The sequence below is a fragment of the Salvelinus sp. IW2-2015 genome, unplaced genomic scaffold (assembly GCF_002910315.2).
Source record: "Salvelinus sp. IW2-2015 unplaced genomic scaffold, ASM291031v2 Un_scaffold3604, whole genome shotgun sequence".
NCBI classification, from domain to species: domain Eukaryota; kingdom Metazoa; phylum Chordata; class Actinopteri; order Salmoniformes; family Salmonidae; genus Salvelinus; species Salvelinus sp. IW2-2015.
The window spans coordinates 121,616-128,243 of NW_019944882.1; the positions used below are offsets into that span (position 1 = coordinate 121,616).

General features: G+C 45.8%; 1 pseudogene; it reads right to left on the reverse strand.

The window, feature by feature from the left end:
- The window catches only part of LOC112076172 (histone-lysine N-methyltransferase NSD2-like), a 21,427-nt pseudogene extending 17,149 nt beyond the window's left edge, over positions 1-4,278 (reverse strand).
- Positions 4,279-6,628: the final 2,350 nt, after the last annotated feature.

Below are 6,628 nucleotides of genomic sequence, written 5' to 3' on the forward strand. Positions count from 1 at the left end.
AGGTAGACGCTCGGCTGACAGTAGAGCTTCAGAGGACAGTAGAGCTCAGAGACAGTAGAGCTCAAGGCTGACAGTAGAGCTCAGAGGAACGTAGAGCTCAGAGGACAGTAGAGCTCGGCTGACAGTAGAGCTCGGCTGACAGTAGAGCTCAGGCTGACAGTAGAGCTCAGGCTGACAGTCAGAGCTCAGGCTGACAGTAGAGCTCAGGCTAAGTGAGCAGTAGAGCTCAGAGGACAGTAGAGCTCAGAGGACAGTAAGAAGCTCAGAGGACAGTAAGAGCTCAGAGGACAGTAGAGCTCAGGCTGACAGTAGAGCTCAGGCTGACAGTAAAGCTCAGAGGACAGTAGAGCTCAGAGGACAGTAGAGCTCAGGCTGACAGTAGAGCTCAGCGACTGACAGTAGAGGCTGCAGAGGACAGTAGAGCTCAGCTGACAGTAGAGCTCAAGGACAGTAGACGCTCAGAGGACAGTAGAGCTCAGGCTGACAGTAGAGCTCAAGGCTGAAGCAGTAGAGCTCAGGCTGACAGTAGAGCTCAGGACTGACAGTAGAGCTCAAGGCTGACAGTAGAGCTCAGGCTCGACACAGTAGAGCTCGCTGACAGTAGAGCTCAGGCTGACAGTAGAGCTCAGGCTGACAGTAGAGCTCCAGAGGACAGTAAGCTCAGAGGACAGTAGAGCTCGCTGGACAGTAGAGCTCGGCTGACAGTAGAGCTCAGAGGACAAGTAGAGCTCAGGCTGACAGTAGAGCTCAGGCTGACAGTAGAGCTCAGAGGACAGTAGAGCTTCAGAGGACAGTAGAGCTCAGAGCGCTGACAGTAGAGCTCAGGCTGACAAGTCAGAGCTCAGGCTGACAGTAGAAGCTCAGGCTGACAGTAGAGGCTCAGGGCTAGACAGTAGAGCTCAGAGGACAGTAGAGCTCAGAGGAGGCTCAGGCTGACAGTAGAGCTCAGGCTGACAGTAGAGCTCAGGCTGACAGTAGAGCTCAGGCTGACAGTAGAGCTCAGGCTGACAGTAGAGCTCATAGGACAGTAGAGCTCAGGCTGACAGTAGAGCTCAGAGGACAGTAGAGCTCAGAGGACAGTAGAGCTCAGAGGACAGTACAGCTCCGGCTGACAGTAGAGCTCAGGCTGACAGTAGAGCTCAGNAGCTCAGAGGACAGTACAGCTCCGGCTGACAGTAGAGCTCAGGCTGACAGTAGAGCTCAGAGGACAGTAGAGCTCAGGCTGACAGTAGAGCTCAGAGGACAGTGATGACATTGCTAGAAAAGGTACATTTCCTGAAGAAAACTTGAGTAATTGAGTGGGGGTTTAAGGTTACTGTACCTTTCTGTGGACGACCCGCGAAGATGGTAGTTTGTTGCCATGGCAGAGTTCAACATATTGCTCCTCCCTACTGAAGGAGGCCATGTTCTTCTCAAAGATGTAGCCCCTCTCCGGGGTGTTCCCAAAATACTGGACGTGGTACAGGATGCCAGATGTATGACTGTTAATTGCTAAAAAAAAAAGTTAAATTAAAAACATTAGTTAGAACTTCTGTGCACAAATATTCCACTGGTTACTATTGCCATCATAAACATGCTTTCTAATGTCTCTTTGTAATCTAACCAAACTGTGTGTATAAGGACTTGACAGGTAGTCTGTTCTGTTATGTGTTTTTACCTTTGTGTTTGAGGTGTGTGTTGAGTTCTGGGTCGGTAGAGACCATGCAGGGCCACCATGGGTATCCTGACACCTTGGTCCACACTACATCACCCACAGAGAACACTGTATGGACAGGGAGCTCCTCCTCCTGGCTCTGTTCCACCAGAGGACTGGCCTGCTGGATCTGAGAGGAACAGCATGCTGTCAGAAACCTCAATATTAACACTGAGGATCAGGAGGACTCTCAGAAACAAGGACTCACAAGGAGTGTATGATAAAGTTCTATTGAATCACAAAGACTGACAGGCACAAGTGACACTATGATCAACTTTTCATTTGGTCAGGGTCCAGCCCATAGAGATACAACAGTTGTTTTATGTCAATGATCTGGCCTTCTGTGTATTGAACTATAGAACCCACCCCCACCTGTTGTGGTGCAGCAGTGCCCTCCTCTGGCTGACTGGCTGCTGACACCTCCACAGGAACTGGGTCATGGTTAGAGGCAGAGGCAAGTTTGTGCAGAGGTTTGGGTTTGATGAGTCTTCTCTTCCTCCCTGCCCTACTGGCTGGAACCAGGAGGCCCTCAGTAGGCAGGTTGGGCCCCTCTCCACAGAACGTCTCGAAGCGCGCCGGAGTCCCCTTGGACACCATCTTGGTGATCTTCAATTTAATCTCAGGGGAGGTGGCCTTCCTCTGGGGGCTGGGGTGGGAGGAGGGGGCCTCTGCACCCTTCAGAGTGGGGGGCTCAGGGGGGCACAGCTTGGGCAGCTTGTCCTGGTCTCCGTTCAGCATGAGGGACGTCAGGTCCTTCAGCCTCTCATGACTATGACCATGGGAGGCCATGTTGTTTAGAACACTGTCCTGGAGCGTCACAGCCAGCTGYGCAGCTGCCTTGTCCATCAGCAGGGCCGGGTCCGCCCCCAGGTCCCCCCCACCCCGACCCTTCCTCCCCCCCAGGGGCTCAGACGGCTGCTTCATGCTGACTGGGTTGAGGGCCTCTGGCATCGAGGGCAGAGACCGCCCCTTACTGGTACTGTCCATCCCAGACCGTCCCTTACTGTCCATCCCATCAAACTCCAGCCTCACTCAGCTACAGCACAGAGGGGGAAGGAGAGAAATAATGAATTACTCCTTATGGTCCAAAGCCCATGCACCTTCCAAACACACTTCCAGTTTAAAGTCTGATTCAATAGGCATCAATCTGATTATTACATTACTCATCATGATGTTGTCAAGTAACTTGACAATCAAAATCATACTTACACTAACTCGTAATTTAATGGAAATACATGAGGCATTCTGGATTTCACATTGCATATTTTATGGCAGCCATTAATTTTTTAAAGTGTGTATTGTCAGACTAATGGAAGAGTCAGGACTTTTTCTATGAGTCTAGAATGACAATACTGAGCAAGCCAACAATTTGCAACAAGCTTGATCTACAGGTATTCACAACTGCACCTGTTCTGGGTTGGTTTAGCAATGCATGTTGGAGCTAGGGTGATGCAGAAAGTCTAACTCAAAACAATAGTGCAAACAAATAGTCAGTGAAAATGCACAGGCGGATACATCAAACACTGGACTGAAAGCTGATAAAGCCGCGTCGTTAACGCACTAAGATGGCCCCACATTCAAATCTGAACAGTGCAAATGAGCTAGTAGTACAGTTAGCTACTTTGATAACCTGCTGACCAACTACAGCGCACCGAGTGGACACTTTGTTACAGTATATGATGTCAAATGTAGCAATTGGAAAACTTACGAGCTTGCTAAGCACTCTATAGTAGTTGGCTTGCTTACTTCTGCAATGTCCCAACATTGAATGAATGGCTAGTACATGCAAGGAACAGCTAGCTAGCTCGCTAACCACATGCAATGTGTAACAAGCTAACAGTAACGCAGCCAGCATCGCCGACCGTGAAAAGCCGCGGAAAGATGAGACAGTCTAGCTAGTTAACATATTTCACCAACAGAAACATGTAGACATTGCCAATCACATATCACGAATAAATAAAAGTCAATACACATTTTTTTTAAGTCTCACTCTTTAGGAATATGGTAACATATTTCCCATTTTGAGATACTGACCTAGCTTTAACTTAGCTAGGATCTCTGGGTAACGTTAATGGCCAAGGTTAGTTGCAGATCGCTTAAGTAGCGTCAACTAAACCATGGCATATGAAAAATAGAGAATGGCAATGTTCTGTTAGCTACTTCACATAATTAAATGCATCCAAAAAGTATTTAAATTAACCGATGCTCAATGACACTAGCTCCCGAGTTAACGTTAGCTAGCTAGAGTGGCTAACTGGCTATCTAGCCACCATTCAAAGTTAGCTAGCGACGTGCCAACTTGCCTGACATGCAGCTACAGCTAGCTAGCGAACGTTACATTGCTAGCTAACTCGCTATGTTAGAAGAGACAAGTTTATTGAAAGATGACCACGCTCGCCTTGTCCTCCCATATTTGTAGTAATGTGTTAAATTACCTGTTGAATTTCTCGAATAGTTATCAAATTTGAAAATAGCCTGTTTGAATCATCTTGAAAACCCCGATTTCATTCAACTTGAATCAAAGCTTGCGGGAAACTCTACTCCCAATCAGCGCGAAAAATACTCACTTCCGATTGGTTGGGAGGAGCGACGAGTTTAACCGGCCCTTTCAAAAATGTCTTTGCTATCTGAGATGCTTGGGACGTCCCTACCCCATTGAAGTTTACATTTTAAATGGATAAGGTCAGGTAAGGGTTATAGTAAGGGTAGGGGTCGGAGTTAAAGGGGGAAAAAATCATCATCATCATCTCCACTACCACCCCAACATATGTGAAAATTGTGCTTTTCTGTGTTTTGTCGTAGAAAGAGCTGTTTTGCATCACCCCTCAATAGAACAAAAATTATAATCAATATACCGTTTCCAAATAACGATGTTAGGCAAGAAAACCTTTTTGAGAGGATTGAAAATAGACTTGTTTCTCCATGTAACACACATACACATTAGCATAGTTAGGAGTCATGGGGGATGCCATAGCAGTACCCTTCGTCTGAATAAAGAAATCATTTAGAAACATGAAGTAGTTGTGTGTGAGTATTATTTCAGCCAATGTTATAATGCAGGCACTGGAAGGTAGATCATCAGGGTCACGTTGCAGAAGAAAATGTTCCATAGCTTCAATACCGCCCTCGTGTGGAATATTTGTGTATAACGACTCAACATCAAACGTAACTAACAAAATATTCTCAGGGAGAGGATCAAGAGATTCAATAATAGAGATCATGCTAGTGGTGTCCTTTAACAATGTTTCTAAAGAACTTAAACATGTCCACCTTCACATCAAAATCGTTGTAGGCACAAAATATAACCCTTTATTAAACAAGGAGATATGCGCAGGGCTCAATATCTTGCTTGATAAATTGAAAACACTCAGTCCCGTGGGTTCTGGGACCGTGTGAACGGTCTCCTCTGCCTCTGGTAGTCGTTTCTTCTTACCCCGTCGGGTGCGGCATCTCGTCAGTGCGCGTGCCCGTGGCCACCTCTGCGCTTCCGTCGGCCCAGTCTCTCGTTGAATAAAAAACTGCCACTGGAAGCGGAAGAGGCGCTGGTTGTAGAGCGTTGGTCAGACGGGTGGATAGAAGTAAACGGCATCCCTCCTGCGTCTGTCATGGAGAGGAGCAGAAGGACCTCTTTTGTCAGGGTTTCTCCAGAAGTAGACTTTGTCTTCGGCCTTGTCTTTTTTGTCTTGGTTGAATTTCTTGATTTTAAGTTCCTTAATTTCTGTAGACAACTTGTCCTGGAGCGCTTGGTTAGTTTTCATCAGTTCATTGAAAATGACATCATCAGTAACAGCTATTTGTAGAGCTGAGCGTTTCTCTTCAATCGTGTTTTCCATTTCAATAAAATCATTTTTCAACTGGTCAACAATTAATGTCATTAAATCAATAGAGAATTTGTCCAGGATGGCACACCAGCGCTCACAGAAAACATCTGTGCGCTGTCCCAATGATGGTTCTTTTTGCCACTTGAGTCCCCGTGGAACACCCGAAATAACATCTGCTAAATATATGTGCGACCAATAAAATTGATTTGATTTGAAGTGTTTCTAATGACATCATCGGTGTGCATCGTGATTTTAACACATGTTTAGTATGTGTTGCATACTAATTACCAAGTCATTGTCTACTAATTGGTTGGTGATGTCAATGGAAACACTTATCTTCCTCTATCTATTTTACCACAAAACATAGAAACGCCCATTTTCACATTTGTTGAAGTTGGGATGGTCCTGGAAATGCTGAAAAAGATAGGGACGCCCCAAGAATCCCAGATAGCATTGCCCTGTTCAAAAACCAACCTTTGTTAGTTATCTCCATGGGTTCTCTGAAGAATATCCAAATAATTATTTTGACTCCATGGCATTGTTGAATATTAATTTCTGATTGGCCTGAAGGCCATTCTAGAGCGTGCATTATTTCCCTATAATGCAAGTTATAATTAAATTACTTTCAATTCCAAGATGGCGTTGCAGTGTTTGTCTTGTCCCGTGTATATATCGTTTTCTTCCTATTTATTTCGTACATATTTTTTATATTTTTAATCTCAATTTCCATCTACAGACTGAACATACTCTCCTCACCCAATGTGGTACGGATCTGCTATTTTTATACTTTAGAACCGGACCCCCATCAGAAGCTACCCAGCTTACTAGCTACTACCTAGTAGTCAGTTAGCCACTGCTAGCGGTCCTCACAGTCGGACATCAGCCAGCCTCAGCCCGGTCAACTCCTGCCAGTCTGCACAGCGCGATATGTCCACCTGGCCTTGCTGCTATTCCAGTTTCAACTGTTCTGCCTGCGGTTATGGAACCGCCACCTGTCCCGGACCTGCTATTTTCAACTCTTGATGATCGGCTATGAAAAGCCAACTGAAAATTATTCATGATTATTATTTGACCATGCTTGTCACTTATGAACATTTTGAACATCTTGGCATAG